Source organism: Dipodomys spectabilis, unplaced genomic scaffold (assembly GCF_019054845.1).
Source record: "Dipodomys spectabilis isolate Male_0828 unplaced genomic scaffold, ASM1905484v1 ptg000136l, whole genome shotgun sequence".
Lineage (NCBI taxonomy): Eukaryota > Metazoa > Chordata > Mammalia > Rodentia > Heteromyidae > Dipodomys > Dipodomys spectabilis.
The window spans coordinates 5,034,162-5,051,419 of record NW_024870813.1 but is presented as its reverse complement, the minus strand read 5'-3'; the positions used below and the strand labels follow the sequence as shown (position 1 = coordinate 5,051,419).

The 17,258-nt window shown below is 37.7% G+C and overlaps 1 protein-coding gene across 7 annotated transcripts in view; it reads left to right on the top strand.

Moving 5' to 3' along the window:
- Window positions 1-17,258, top strand: part of Nrg3 (neuregulin 3) — a 1,012,378-nt gene that overhangs the window by 388,789 nt on the left and 606,331 nt on the right. The gene's annotated exons all lie outside the window — the stretch shown is intronic.

Here is a 17,258-nt window from a genome sequence, read left to right as displayed (position 1 = left end):
TACAATTATTGAAGTTTATTTAGTTGCCTTAATGTTTTTTTTTTTCCGTACTAGAGATGAAACCTAGCCCCTCACATGCACCAAGGCAAACACACTACTGCTGAGCAACAGCTACAACTCAAAATCATGCTCTAGTGGTGATGTGTAACAGTCACACACACACACACACACACACACACACACACACACACACACACAGGTTCAGGTTATTAATTCATTATAAGTGTATGCCACATCTTCAGTCACATTTGACGATATAGTCATTTAGCTTGTTCTCTTATGCATCAATGATTTTATGCTGGTATGAGTCAGACTACTTCTTCAGTACATGGTTTTCCCTCAAACTGAACCTGTCATGTTTCCTTGGGCTCTTCTGTGATCATTCTTGTCTACTTATATTCCTTTCTTTCTCAGCTTTTATTTGTGTTATTTTCGACTTAGCGTGCATGTGAGCAGCAAAGGGTTTCATTGTGATAACTCAATCTATGCACTTTCCACTCCTGGAATGTCTGAACTCATCATGCACTAATTTTGATGTTTCTGGCACTTAGAGTTGCAAATTTTTGAGGTAAAAAGTTATAGATTATTCAATGGAACTTGTGCTTCTATATTTTTCTGCTTTTTTTTTTCTCTTCTGATTTTTTTGTATGTGATGGTCCTGGGGCTTGAATTTAGAGGCAGGCACTGTCCTTGAGCTTTTATGATTAAGGTTAGTGTTCTACCACCTTGAGTCATTGCTCCGCTTTTCTAGTTTTCTGGTGGGTAATTGGATATAAAAGTCATATAGACTTTCTTGCTTGCCCTGGCTTTGAACCACAATCCTCAGATGTCAACCTTCTAAGTAGCTAGGATTACCGACCTAAGCTACTGGTACCTGGCTTTCTGTTCTGACTTTCGGCCAAGTTTGAACATAACAAGTTAATGTCCATGGGTTAATATGAGCTTAAATATACTTGTGAAAATAAATGAACCAGTCCTGAGGTGAGATTTAGATGATTTATTTTTTTTTCCTTTTTAAAATATAATTATATAGATGATTTATTTTAAACCTGGGATTCATGTGCAATTCAGACTGATAAAAAATAATATTGTCATATTCAACCAGTTTAAGACTAATGTTAAACTCTTTAAATATACCTATTTTGACTCATTAGATTATGAGTAGCTCAATCCAAACTTATAGAAGTTGAACTAATGCAATGTGGACTGTCAACAGCTGAAGGCCTCCAACTAACAAAGTATGACTGCTTTCATTTAAAATGCAAATAGAACTCCATGAACTGGAACATATCTAATACGGTTGGCTAGTTGTCAGTGACAAGATTTAGTGAAGAATGGCCCGAATATTATAGTAGAATAAACAATGAGATCCGTGTCTAGGTACTTGTGGCCTGCCTCTTTTGAAATAGAACAGAACTTCTGGAGTCCTTGGTAAAATAGGAAAGAGCGGTAACAACATTTCTCAAGGATCTTAGAAAGCCAGGGCATGCTGTTTCCCATACCCAGGCAACTAGCCCCCATTGTCTTTTACACGAGTCCTCAAAGGAATATTTCAAAATGACTTTGAGAAAACATGAAAATCCCTCCTTCTTCTCAGCCCTGTCATGATCATCAGAAAGGGTGGTTCTAATCAGGATGCTGTCAGCAGTTTTAATCTCTGGTTTTCATTTCAAGACTTCTGTCGTCATGGTTCTATTCTTTCACTCTTTTTCTAAGCATCTATCCAGTTAGAGGAATATCTTGGTACTTTGTACTTTTATCTCCTATTTTCCATGTGAGATGCATAGCTAAATTCTAAGAACTAAAGGAGAGAGAGAAAAAAACAACCCTTATTATTTGTAGCGTACTTAAAAAGTTACATAGACAAATGTAAAATTACCACTTAAGGTAAAAGCTATGTAGAAGAGATCTTGGTGTCATCTCTGCACAAAATTGATGGCTTTTTACTAATCATAAAGGTGAGACCAATTTCTCATCATGATATAATTATGTGTCTACCTTTGGGTCTTAAACTCAGGGCCTTTAGAATCTCTTGTAATTGGAGATGGAATCTCACACATATTTCTTCCCAGGCTGGCTACAAAATTCAATCCTTCACATCTCCGCCTTCTGAGTATATAGGATTATAGATTTGATGCACTAGCACTTACTTTTTCCCAGTAAATACATAACTTAGTGATAAGGGTGGGGGGGGGGTATAAACATTGGAGGTGGAGGAAATGACATATAAGATGATCTTATGTTTGGAAAGGAGACAGGTAAGAATTAAGAATAAAGTACTGTATATGTCTTTTAGAGAAAAAGGAAAGCTGAATAGTGATTGGGGATTATATGTGGTTCCTGACATTTGTATGGAGCATTAAAAATAATTGAGAAACCATCAAGGGTCAATGGTACCAAGGGACTGGTTACTCACCCCTGTATTCCTAGCTCATCAGGAAGTTGAGATCTGAGGATACCATTTCAGTTGGGACAGGAAAGTCTGTGAGGTTTATCTCAAGTTAACTAGCAAAAGGCTGGAAATGAAATTGTACTCAAGTGGTAGAGCACCAGGCTTGAATGCAAAAGCCAAGTCAGAGCAAGAGGCCCAGAGCCCAAGCCCGAAGCACAGCACAAAGTGTCCGTGGTGTGCTGGGATGTCGTCTGTTTTGTAACTGAAAAAAACTATTCTGTCTGCCATTTGGAACTGGGATGAGAGGAGTATATGGCTATGGTAGGACAAAGTAATTCCTGGAAGGGTCCATGTGAGAGATGCTTATGCTTGGAGGAGAAAAAGGGAATGTGACTTATTTACAAAGGATAAATTCAGCAGGCCTTGAAAATGGAGAGTTCAAAATGCTGGTCAGCATTGGGAAAGAAGAGGAATGTCTGTTCTATTGCTCATGAAATGTGTATCTACTAGTGAAGTGAAGGGAAGTGAAACAAGTATACATGGTAGGGGTTTCCTATTTTACTCGTGTGTGTGTGTGTGTGTGTGTGTGTGTGTGTGTGTGTGTGTGTGTGTGTGTGTGTGTGTGTGTGTGTGTGTGTGTTGGTCCTGGGGCTTGAACTCAGGGCCTAGGTGATGTCTCTAAGGCTTTTCCCTTAAGGCTGACACTCTGCCACTTGAGCCCCAGCTCCACTTCAGCTGTCTTTTTTGGTGGTTATTTGGAGATGAGAATCTTCTTGGACCTTCCTGCCCAGACTGGCTTTGACCCACAATCCTTAGATCTCAGCCTCCTAAATAGCTAGGATGACAGGCATCAGCCTGTCAGTGTACAGACATGGTAGGGTTTTTGATGTCTCTCTCTTCCCTGCCTTCCAAAGGTGTCAAGGGAAAGTGAAAACACTGTGTAGTGAAAGTTAAAGGGAAAAAGCTTTTATTTCACTTTTAGGATAATTTGAAGAAGATACAGGGAGAATAGAAGGAATGTCCTTCTCTGAAGGATGGTCTGTTTGGTTTGTAGGAGAAGCTTTAGATAGGTAGGGCTAAAGGAATCCCTGAATTTCCAGGTACATGAGAGTTTTCACAGAGAAAGAAGGAGGCTTGCTTGGTCTCTGAGCTAGTAGCCATGACCCCAAAGGATAGCAGCCTCATTGTGGACACTGAGTTTCACACAATGCTCCATTTCCTAAGTCAAGAACTTGCAAGAATGAAAAAAACCACAGGTATTTATATCTAGGAGAGAGATAAGAAGAGGGTGAGTCAATGGTATTGAGAATACCAATGATGCTGGACACTGATGGTTTATGCCGGCAATTCTGCCTACTCAAGGGGATGAAATCTGAGGATTGTGGTTCAAAGCCAGCCCAGATAGGAAAGTGGTTCGTACTCTTATCTCCAATTAATCACCAAAAACACTGGTAGTAGAGGTGTGGCTTAAGTAGTTGAACATTAGCCTTGATCAAAAACACTCAGGGAGAGCACCCAGGTCTATAGTTCAAGCCCCATGAATTACACACACACACACACACACACACACACACACACACACTACACACACTCTATGGATCACAATTGAAGTTATCATTGATGGAGAACCATTCTAATGTATCAATATGTTTACTAAAACTGATTCTTATTCATATATAGTTATGTGATGATATACTTTCCAAATTGTGGATCAGAAAATGGATCATAGAAAGTTCCAGGCACTTTCTCAGCATTTCACATCTGATTAATGGGGTCAGGAATTTGGGACATGGGTCTGATCCATTAGGCAGGCTCTAGCTCTTACCCAAATGTTCTCAATCCACAGAATACCTCAAGGTTAGCAACGTATTTTCAAAGAGGCAGTGATTCCAGTCTACAAATCCCATTTTCTACCCCTGTTGTATAAATAAACTGTTATTAGAGCATAGTCCCATTTTTTTTCCTTAGGAACTTATCTGTAGTTGCATTGACTTCACCATGTCATTGTAGAAGTGTTACAGAGACAGACAAAGGGTTATGTAACCTCAAATATTCACCACTTAGATGTTTACAGAGACTTTTCCCAGTTCTATTGTTGAAAGTAAACCTCCAACCAGAGTCATGGAGCACAGGGATTCCCTTAGTTTTGTGGGGGCACAAATGAACTTTTCAATGTATATTTAGGTGCCTTTTTATATTCAGGAATTAGGAGACAGGATTTTACAGATTGACAACCCTGTGGTACCTGTAAAGACAGTTTTAATCACTAGCTTGGCCTAAACTGTAAACAAGATTAGATTTGTTTAATGTGGTACTTAAGAAGAAAGCTAGATGTGTGTATGTGTATGTGTTCTGTATGCATATATTTTGCATATATCAACACACAAGTAAGGAATGCCTTGGTTATATATAAAGAGATATATAAACACATTCTTAGTTTGTATATTACTATATGCTAGAACTTACTATTCAGGATTTATGTTAATAAAAATCTTTATTTGAGATTTACAAGTGCTATGCCATACAATAGTATATAAAAATGTATTGGAATATGAAAAAGAACAGCCAAATTAATTCTGATTGTAGAAAATAACACATTATAGTCTATACTCTATACTATAGCATATGTATAATGGCTTAGATTGTATTTGTTACTATTACAATAAAATAGAAATTAAAAAAAGAAAATACCTATTATCCCAAGTTTGAAAATAAATCGATGTCAATTAGCAAGTTTCTTATTTTATGAACTCAATACAGAAAAATACATTATTTTTTAATCATTCTGTTGTCCCAACCTTTTTTTCTACTATTATAAAATATTTGAAGAAACAGTTATAGTCATAATGTTGGACACTGATTCATTAGTATCTTTGTTTTTTCCTTTTTTATTTTTTGGTTTTATTTTTTGGCTACAAATCATTGCTTAGGCACTGTCTCAGCATTTTTTGCTCAATACTGATGCTTTACAACTTGATCCACAGCTCCACTTCCAGCTTTTTGTACTCTTCCTTGTTTTGTTGCTTAAGATTGGCACTCTACCACTTGAACCCAGCTTCAATTATTGTTTTTTTCTGGTTAATTGGAGATGAGTCTCATGGACTTTCCTCCCTTGGATGCCATTGAACAATGATCCTCAGCTCTCAGCCTCCTGAATATCTAACAGAAGCTATTGACCTAGCATTTTTTTCAGCCTTCTTTTTTTTTATTGTGAAAATACCATACAGAGGGGTTACAATTACATGGGCAAAATAACAAGTACATTTCTTATCAAGCATTGTTGCCTCCTCCTTTGTTTCCCCTTCCCATCCCTAGCATTTTTGTGTTGACCAGCATGGAAACTGGAGTATGGGATAGCAAGTAGAATGGGACAGATGGTATCTGCAGCTAAACACATCCCAATAAAAAGTTCCATTCTAAAACCTCTTATATTCTCAGTAGGTTTCACACCAGTGCCTGTGAAAAGAGACAGATACACCTGACTTAAGAAAATAGCTTTGGGTGTTTTTTTTAAGGCAGGAGGTAAAATGTACATCAAACATCTCCTTTACCTTCAAATGTGAATATCACTTATTTCATCAATATGTGGTATTGGTATTGTGTTTTAACAGAACTCTGTAACAACTGCTAAAATCAAGGTTTGGATGTGTCAATTAAGCTGACAATATTGATAAGAGATCATGGAGCCATGTATTGGCATGTTTCTCTCCTCTGTAACAACTGCTAAAATCAAGGTTTGGATGTGTCAATTAAGCTGACAATATTGATAAGAGATCATGGAGCCATGTATTGGCATGTTTCTCTCTTCTGTAACAACTGCTAAAATCAAGGTTTGGATGTGTCAATTAAGCTGACAATATTGATAAGAGATCATGGAGCCATGTATTGGCATGTTTCTCTCCTCTGTAACAACTGCTAAAATCAAGGTTTGGATGTGTCAATTAAGCTGACAATATTGATAAGAGATCATGGAGCCATGTATTGGCATGTTTCTCTCCTCTGTAACAACTGCTAAAATCAAGGTTTGGATGTGTCAATTAAGCCGACAATATTGATAAGAGATCATGGAGCCATGTATTGGCATGTTTCTCTCCTCTGTAACAACTGCTAAAATCAAGGTTTGGATGTGTCAATTAAGCTGACAATATTGATAAGAGATCATGGAGCCATGCATTGGCATGTTTCTCTCCTCTGTAACAACTGCTAAAATCAAGGTTTGGATGTGTCAATTAAGCTGACAATATTGATAAGAGATCATGGAGCCATGCATTGGCATGTTTCTCTCCCTCTCTCATCTTGTGCAATAATTTTGATTCCTGATTTGGCAGAATGACTATGCATTATTGCTTTTTATTTCCTATTCTTGAAAAAGAAATGTTTTCTCTACACCACTTGCGTGCTGTTTGAACAATTACTGAGTGCCTGAATCAGGAATTAATGTCAGTATGTTGAGAATAGAAGGCAATGACGAAGACTTACTGACAAAATCTCCACATTTCAGAATTTTGAATGAAATTGCCCTGACAGTATGAAATTCATCTATATTCCAGCATAGTTTAGCCCTACACTCTTCTGCAAAGACAAATGACAACATCCCACTATCATTTTGTAACATTTTTCTTGTATTTTTATTCTTGTATTTAACTTCTATATCTATTAATCCTGTATATAAAATTGTATGTGTGTTATATACAATGTGAAAGTCAACTCCATTTACACTGATGCTGAAAATGCATGTGGTTTCATGTATTTGCCTTACTTTGTGGTGGCTACTTTACTTTCTGTTTCATTAATTTTGTTGTTGTCTTTCTTCTTTCCTTATGTTTTACTTAGTGCTCTTGTATTATGATTTACTTTATTTTTCTGCTTGACCATGCAGCAGTTCTGTCTTGTGATTTCACAATAAGTGATTTTCAGCAGAAGACAAAATTCAGCTTGCAATTTAAATGCTCGTTTTTAGGTAGTCTACATTTATCTTATTAACATCGCTTATGTAAAGAAGAAATGTTATTCCAAGAGAATCTCTACCACACACACAGTTGCATATGGCTATGAATATTAAAATTAAGGATTTTAGTTCTTTGCTCTGCTAGCCACATTCTAACTTATCAACAGCTATATGTGGGTAGTGGCTTTCACATTGGAGAGTGCAGATACAGAAGGAATTTTCATTTTCACAGAAAATTCTGATACATAATAGAGGCATATCATGTGTATACTTAAAATACTTATGTATATATAGTTTTATGTGATCAATCTGTGAGATAAGTGATGTTCTTGTTAAATATTAAAGATAGACCAATAAGACCAGGAGTAGTAGTACGTGTCAGTAATCTCAGATAATTGAGAGTCCTAAGTAGGAAAATTGAAGTCTAAGACTTACTCCAGATGAAAAACAAGCATCAATGACAACAACACATATACACACACATATGCAAACAAACAAAACAAACAAACAAAAAACAAAACAGTACCTTATCCAAAAAATAACTGAGGCAAAAAAGACCGGTGTCATGATTCATATAATAACTCTTGCCTAGAAAGATGAGATCGGGAATTCAGACCTTAGTAACACCAAAAATCAAAATAACAAAAGGATTGATCAATGAATTCAACTTTCTGCTACACACATAAAGAGATCAACAAAAGTTTACAGAACAGCACAGTTAAAATAACACTAATCTTAACAGAGAGGTTATTCAGCATGAAGTAATTTTTGCCAAATGAAGTTGTCTTTTGGAGGAAGACAATTTCAAAACAAGTTCACGTTGACAAGATTTTGTAAGTTTCAGTCTGACAAGGAAAGCTCCTTACCTCAGTAAGTTTGCTACACAAAAATCCACCATTCTCGCCATGGCTGACTAGAGACTCTGCTGACTATTTCATCTATATTTCAATAATGGGTTATAATGGCTTGCTTAATGCAATGTCTTCCTGAAGCACCTGTGTCAACAGACTTTCTAGGTTGATTTTTCCTTTTGAAAATTATTCATTAACTGTTCAATGAAACATGTGGCCTCCGGGTCCAGCCACATCTTATCTAAAGTTGTTAAATAATTTGCAGATTCAATCTTTTTGCTTTACTTTTCTAGCATTAATTATCAAACACAACTCTCTACCATTCGATAGAAAAGAGAAGCACTTTATTTATTCTACTCATAGAGCTCTCTCTAGGGCCTTTCCTTCTCAAGTGAGATGAAGCTGAGAGTAGACGTGCTCCTTTGCCATTCTCCACCTGCTAAAAGAGTTCAGGGATTTTATTGCCCAGAATAAGAAGATCTCCGGGCCTTGTTGACTTACATCTGTAATTCTAGCTACTCAGGAGGCAGAGATCTGATTATTATGGTGCCAAACCAGCCTAGGCAGAAATGTCAATACAATTCTGATCTCCAATTAAGCTGAAAAAAGACAGAAGTAAAGGTATGGCTCAAGTAGTAGAGCATTACCATTCTTGAGTGAACATGCCCAAACAGAGCAGGAGGCCCTGAGTTTAAGGCTTAATCCTGGTGTTATATGTGTGTGTGTGTGTGTGTGTGTGTGTGTGTGTGTGTGTGTGTGTGTGTGTGTGTATACACACAGAGTCCTGACATGGAATCTCTTTATTACAAGAATATCTTACAGATTTACAGAAAGCTCAGGCTTACTCATTTTCACATCATTACTTATGTGCTAATTATATTACAGAGGAACACACACAGAGTCACACATATACAAACTCACATGTAACATACATACCTCTGCACCCCTTTCCCTCTCCAATTCATCTGATGACTCTCTTATATTCTATTTGCCGGACCTTACATCCGTCCTTGAATTGTAACAACAGAGGAAAACACATGACTCATAGTTTTTAGGTGATACTCTTCTAAAAAACTAGTAAGATGTTAGGAAACATTCCCATAACTAGAATTGTGATATTAATATATAGTTGTATAAGCTTTTCTTTGTCACCAAATTGTTTTCCAATGTTTCTACAAACTAATATTTTTACTAGACATAAATCAGAATACTTCCTTTTCTGCTGCAATTTTTTGAATGTGTGTGTGTGTGTGTGTGTGTGTGTGTGTGTGTGTGTGTGTGTGTGTGATGGTAGGGGCTTGAACTTTGAGCCTACGAGCTATCTCTAAGCTTTTTTACTCAAGTGAGCTAGAACTCCACTTCTGATTTTTTGATAGGTAATTGGAAATAAAAGTCTCATGGACTTTTATGTCAGAGCTGGCTTTGAACTGAGATTTTCAAATCTCAGCCTCTTGAGTAGTAGCTAGGAAAACAAGTATGACTGCTGGCCCCTATCTAGCTTTTTTTTTTCTTTTTTAACCAACCTAATAGGCTAAAAAATGTCATCAATACATAACCTTTACTTTCTGTTTTTTACTTTGAGTGTGCCTGAGTGAACTCTTTCCATAAGCCTGAAAGTGGTTTGCTACTGTTGTTTCTTAATTGTCTGTTTCCTGATTTGTATTTTTGACCACTGTAATGTTCTTATTTACTGGAAGCACTGTACTTATTAAGGAGATACAATCTATATAAATGAAGCTTTTTTCCACAAAGAAATGATAAATATGGCATGTTTTCTTAGCTTTGAACATAGTAAAATGAACACACGTACTGAAATATTATGTCATATCCCCTAAATATATGAATTTTTCCCATGTCAACTAAAATATTTCAAAGATATAAGTTTTTCTTATGAGACTTCTTTCTTACAAGACATTTTTCTTATAAGACTTTTCCCTCCATAGATCATTTGAAATACTTTGTGGTTGAACTTACCTTTATTTGCATATGGACTCTGGATTTTGAGTCCTTTTGGTCAAGGTGAGTAGGTTATGAGTATTTCTAGCCCCTGTGGTTGAGGGCAAAATTCAATTCATTGTAGTTCTAAGATGGAAATTTATGCTTTCTTGGGGGCTTCTCATTTGGTTGGGGCCACTTTCAGTTCCTAATTTGCCTTGAAATTCCTGAAAAACCTAACCCACCATTTTGAGTACCTTAAGGTCAAGTGATTAGTTATATTAATTACATCAGAAAAGAATCCCTTTACCTTTTCCATGCAATAGTAGCTAGTTCAGTAGTTTAGTGGACACAAGAATGTCATAGACTTTCCTGATCTCGCTAACTTGTAACTTCAGCCTTCAAATCTCAGGGTCACAAGTATCTAGGATTACAGTTTGGAGCCACTGGTGTCTGGCCAGAAATTAGAATTCTTAACAGAATTTAACAATGTTATTGTAATCTGCTTTAAAACTCTGGTAGAAGACTATTATGGAATCATCTAGTATGTTGTTTTATTTGATTGAAGGAGATTTTTAACAAGCTTATTTATGTTTGGTTTTTGCATGTTGTTCCAAAGACTTTTGGTAAACTATACTTTTATGAAATTAGCATCATTTCATCCAGTTTGTGCATGGACTAAAGTTGTGAAATTTGGTACCATTTCTTTAAAATTTGAGTTAGTGTTGTAATTTTCTCTGGTAAAGAGTCATAAATCTCTTTATTTCATATTGGAAGAATTGTATGCCTGTATTTGTGCACATGCATGTGCTTGTGGTGGGGGCTGAACTCAGGGCCTGGGCTTCATCTTTTAGCTTTTTCACTCAAGCTGATACTTACCACACCTCCCCTCAGGACTTTTTGGTGATTAAATGGAGATAAGAGTCTCATGGATTTGGCTGGCTTTGAACTGTAATCCTGAGATCTGAGCCTCCTGAGTAGCTAGAATTGCAGGTAGGAGCCATGGTAGCCAGTCAACTCAATACTTTGGATCGGAAGCCACTCCTTCAATTCACATATGCAGTCATTCTATTTCCAAGTAATTTCTGCACTCATACCCGATCCCTATACTTTGCTATCATTTCCTTTTCAGTCCTTCATTCTGTCTCTTGGACAGTTGCTTTATTTGGACAATTGTTTATTTTGAACCTGGTCTCCATTCTCTCCATCCAACGCATCTTTGTCGCTGTTGTCAGTGCCATCATTTCATACAAATGTTTGTGACCTCTGGTTGTCAGTGTGGTCTTTTCACAGTATTGTTCATCTTCTTCATTATCCTACTTCCTATTTTGCACTTGGAAGGTTGGTGCTGGCACAGAAAGGTGGCGGTACATCCACTGTGTTCCCTGAGCAAGTCAATGGGGTGAATTATGGATTTTTCCGTTCGGCCAACTTAGGTCATAAGTGTTCATTTCTGGGTTTGTGTCTATTATCCTGCAAACAATGAACACCCTTAAAATGATAGTGTGCTGCTAAACCAAGGGGCTAGAGAAGTTCTCAACAATCTAAAACTATTTTTATACAACTGTAAAAAGTAGTCGAGAGGTTTGAAACTTTCATTCAAATACAATTGAAAGAAAATGAATAACATTGAGACAACTGAGCACAAAAGAAAAATATTGCACTTTCCGAAATATACACATCAACCACTTTAGGTTATTGTGTGTGAAAAGGCCATTAGAGTATTTCGTTTGAGTAGGCTGGCAATTTTTTTCAATCATTTTTCATTGCAAAATGCAATGAGAACTCCATCAAGGGAGGGGCTTGTACATTTTTGTCAGGGGAAGAATAAGTAACTAGAGATAAGTGTTTATACTTTGCAAAGCAATAAAAACATCAGTTAGTCTCTCTCTGTTTCCTTATTCCTCCTTTGGTCACTTTTTCTCTCTACTCCCTTGGATTACTTACAGGATCTTACCTAGATAGAAGAAATTCATATCAGAAATAATCAAATTTCAGCCATCCATCAGCATTAGATGATAATGTAGCCAAAAGTGGAGAAATATTTGTGTTGCTCATACTATGGATGTCACAATGGAGAGTGATGTTGTTTTCTGCTCCTTTCATGGCTACTGAAGAGATCCTGCCCTAAAATGATGCACTAAGGGAGACCATCATTTTTCATGAAATGAATTTAAAGCAGGCCTTCATGATGGTGATGTGAAGCAATTGGTTCATTTGATTCCCACCAGATGTCCACAACTTTATCTAAAATAATTGAAATTAACACTTGCGTATCACATTTCCTAATTGCTCCTCTTGAGCACACCATAATGATCTGGCAACTTGTTCAGCTCCCCACCTCTATAGAAATGGGGACCAGAGCACATCAGTAACTGAATAGTTGTTCTAGTGATTGATAACCCTTCTCCTGGCAGTGTAAAAATGACAATTTTTTTCATTATAGTTAAAAATAAACCAAAACAGAACTGAAAAGTACTAGTACAACAACAACAACAACAAAATGCAACATGCCAGGGGCTAAGCAGCATCAGGAGGTAGATGAGCAAGTACACACTTGCCACTTGATCACTCTCACAAGTATATGAAGCACTGTCTATACATTAGTCACTGGGTACATTTCTGCAGTCTCCAAAGCTGGGATTATAGGTACTCTACCATGCCTGGTTTTATTTATGAAATAGAGCTTTAAATTCATTTTACCTGGGCTCACCTCAAACTGCAATCCTTCTGTTTCCTTCCTACATTTTTTTAAATTAACCCTTCTTAATAAAAGAGAAGCCAGATTTGACAGTTTCAAAATGTGAATTCCTCTTATTAGACAGTCATCAATCATTGGGGACATAATTTTAGCCTGCCTTTAGGTCATAGGTACAGTGGGAAATGATACCAGAACCTATCCTTTAAGTTGTTAGATAGCACTCAGTAAAATAATGAAACAGAATCCATCACACATATTAAACAATCAATGTTAACTGTTGTGAATTCTTTCTAAGAAAACATTTTGCTATTCATTTTCTCTCATGAGTTGATGCTGTTTAAGAAGGAATTGTGGAGTGGTGTCATGTTAAGATTACAATTCTATTCCCTCATCTTATGATGACACTCTAGACTTCACATTCATTACCTTGATTTTGCCCCATTCTTTTACAATTGCCAGATGGTCGAATTTGAAATTTGGAGGCACCCCAGAGATCATCTCTTTCCAAAATCCTCATTTTTGGAATGAGAAGTTAATGCCAAAGTAAGAAAAATGACTTGATCACTTGTTGCCAATATTCTGTAATATTAAAAAGAGATAGTCATGGAAGACTAATGGGTCTTGTATCCCAAGTTCCTTGGTCCTGATGACCATGCCATTGGCTGTTACAGTCTACTTATCTGCATTTACTTCCCTTAGCTATAAATAGACAAGCTTGCACTTATTTGTACTAGCTGAGTATGTGTATAAAATAATCCAGTTACAGTAATGCTCATATATGCCTAGTATTTTGTTTCTTCAGAATAATGGAATTTTTCTACTGAATATGTCTATGCATATAGAAATTTTCAGTAAAACAGAGCTTATTTGAAAGTAAAAATAGCTCAGGAGTATGATGGGACATATCTGTTATCCTAGCATTCAAGGCAAGATCACAAGTTCAGGGCAACCATACAGAAAACCAGGGGCCAGTCTGAGCTATATATTCCTGTCTTAAACAAAAAAATGACCACACAAAACCAAAGCTAAACTCAAAAGCAGCATGATACCTGTTATTTGCAAAGTGTGAAGTCTGTTAAAGGCAAGCACTCATTGCTGAGACCATTTCTGAAAGTTCTTTCCTGAGCCCTTTGTACAACCTGGTGGGGGCTTGAAGTCAGCATGCAGGCTACTGAACAGTAGTGACTATCTTTATCTTTGAGGAATAACTTGAGTTTTCAAAATGGCCTGAAGTAAAATACAGGTAGCAATCAATATTGTCAAAACTATGTTTAGTAGGAGGCCAGCTGTGCATAGCAAGTAATCAATTGGATTTGATCACCTTATGAGGATCTTACATTGAAGTCTGCAGAACTGAGAAAGTAATCGCTTGCTACTGTATGGGAAAATGCTTCCTACATACATTGAAGCGTTGATATTATTTGGGGTATCTGAATAAATTCTACTGGAAGTATGTATTTTTCACCTCTTGTGTCTCTCTGTCAAAGACAACAAAGTTGTATTTGTATTTGGCCCTGGTTTGCAGTTACAGTAAGGAGGAGGAAGGAGATGTTTGGCTTAGCACAATTGTAATCTCCTGGGGAGATTTATATTGACAACAACCAATGATGGGACTAATGAAAGAACCTGAAGCCATTACTGGAATAAGGATTGAGAGGCCCTGCTTCCTCCCATCCTGTATTGAATAGGCCTCTGTGTGTGTGTGTGTGTGTGTGTGTGTGTGTGTGTGTGTGTGTGTGTGTGTGTGTGTGTGTGTGTCTTTCATTCTGTGTCTGTGTCTGTGTGCCAGTATTGAAGCTTGAACTCAGGACCTGGGCACTGTCTCTTAGTGTTTTCACCCATGCTAGTGTGCTGTCATTTGAGGCATACCTCCACTTTTGGCTATCTGTTGGTTAATTGGAGATAAGAGTCTTAGGGAACTTTACTGCTGGGGCTAGCTCTGAATTGTAATCCTCACATTTTAGCCTTCTGAGGAGCGAGGATTGCAGTTGTGAGCCACATGTACCTGGCTAACTGTATTGCATTTTTATTTTCAAATAAAATATTGTTATGAAGAATGTAGAAGGAAGCTGAGCACCTGTGTCTCACACCTGTAATCCTTGCCACTTGGGACACTGCAGTTTGAGGTTGGCCAGGACAGAGAAGTTAGCCAGATCTCTTTTAACAGATGACTGGTCATCCTTTGGGAAGCTTAGCATAGGTGTCTGAAAAGGAAGAAAGATCTTATCACAATCATCACCTGCAAATCAAGACTCTTCTAAAGTGTGACTCAGCAAGGTTCTGAGTCTGTGAACTCAGAAGAATGTTCAGACACTTCTATAAATACTATAAACTAGAGTTTTGGAGTACATCATCTCTAGATGTATCATAGGTACACTTTGGTGACCAAAATGTTCATATTCATAATCATATAGTGAAGTCGTTGGCTTTGTGCCGTAGTGTGCTCTACAACAAGATACATTTTACAACCATTCCTTTGAAAAATCCTCACGCCTCAAGAAAAAAGTAGAATGTGAATAGAGCCCTGACCTGTTTTCACATCAAATTCAGTAGCTGCTTTCCTGTAATCAAAGGTTGTTTTGCTTCTATGGGCCATTTTCTTTTACCTCCTAGAATAATGAAGGGGTTGGTCCAGGAATCTGCTGTAAGTGACAGTCCATTGCAGCTCCCACAGCCCACCCTGTGTGGCTTGCACTACAACGATGTCTCCACTGCCCAGTTACATTGTATGGCAGAAATTTGATGCCATCTTATTAAAACAGTAACACAAACCTACTTCTAAAAATCAAACAGGTTGAAAACCACCGCTCAGTTTCTCTCTCTCTCTTCCTCTCTCTCGCCCTCTCCCTCTCCCCGTCCCTCTCTCCCCTCCCCTCTTTCTCTGTCTCTCTCCCACCCCAATCCTGGGCTTGAACTCAGGGCCTGGGCACTGTCCCTGAGCTTCTTTTTCTCAGTTACCACTCTATCACTTGAGCAACAGCGCCACCTCTGGCTTTTTCTGTTTATGTAGTATTGGGAAGTTGAATCCTGGGCTTCATGCATATTTAGCGAGCACTCTGCCACTAAGCCATATTCCCAACCTCCAGTTGCTCTTACATCCTTGTTTGCCTTCAAGGAGGATGGCCCTTGTGTCATTTCCCAGCCTATATAACTCAGATTGGGTTTTCTATAATCTCACAAGAGCAGAACTTTGGGTTTGGTTTGCCCCGGGAGGCTGTATTCATGCTGATCCATGTAACCGCATGGAGATAAAGCATGGAAGAGCTTCTATACTGCTGGCCCAGCATTGTGGGTGCCCCCTTCAATCACCCTCATCTCGTCTTTAGCTCATGTGTTCTGCAGGTCACTTTTATCAGGGACTTTGCCCTTCCAAACAGCTCATGACCTTTCATTGTGTCCCTGAAATTGCTATGCATTCTGTCTGAAATATTGCTTGTATAGTTTCCAGAAAGTCTATGTCTTCATATCCTATAGACTGTGTCATCTCTCAAGTAAGTTTATAGACGGCACAGATTCAAACCCAATATGTCTAAGGCAGAATAAAATACTTTTTTACTCCTCATAACAGATGAGAGTTTCCTATCTCTAGGAAATAGAAATAATCAAGTTTGCCAAGTCAGATATTTGGAAACTATTCTTTTCTCACCGATGAGTTACATCTTGGAAAGAAGGAGCTTTTTCTCCTTAGTTCTATTCTCAACCCAGTGAAATATATTTGACACCTTCCTGATAGGAAGTTTTTGGTGGGTTAGTGAATGCATGAATACCCATCCCTGTGGATCCTATACTATAGCTGGTCACCAAGAATTGTCTACTGAGTTACAAACCGTTATATATAAAATCTCTCCTTCTTTCATTGTACTCACCTGATTCAGCTCCTTCTTATCTCTTATTTATATGAACACAACATCTACTCTGGTTTTTCTTTCTGGTCTGTAGGATCTCCACACTGATTGGGGATCTGGGTTTAGTTGTGAAAATATGATCATGAATGTGACACTCTCTGTAACTTTATAGCCTGCCAATTTATGCCCCATATTTCCTGTGGTCAGTCTAGAAGAAACAGAAGAAATGTGAAGGTGGGCATCTCCGATACCTGCCTAAAAAATACTAAATCGTGTCCTGTGACTCTCAGCATGAAAACTCTGTATACATGAATCATCGTTCATGACAAAGCTCCTTTATTGGATGAATTTGGAGTCTTGCCATCATGGCGTTTTCGCATACGTGCTTTGTGGACTATAACAAGTGCCATCCTTTTGTAAATACGTTGCTCCACTTACAGATTCTGTGACATGCTCACTGTCTTTTTAACTTCCACCTCAAATGTCTTCACATCTCGAAATTGCCTCTGCTGAGTCCCCATGGCACCGAACATGCTGTATTGCAGAGAGCCATCCAGTAGAATGTGAGCCTCTTAAAAGCAGGGGT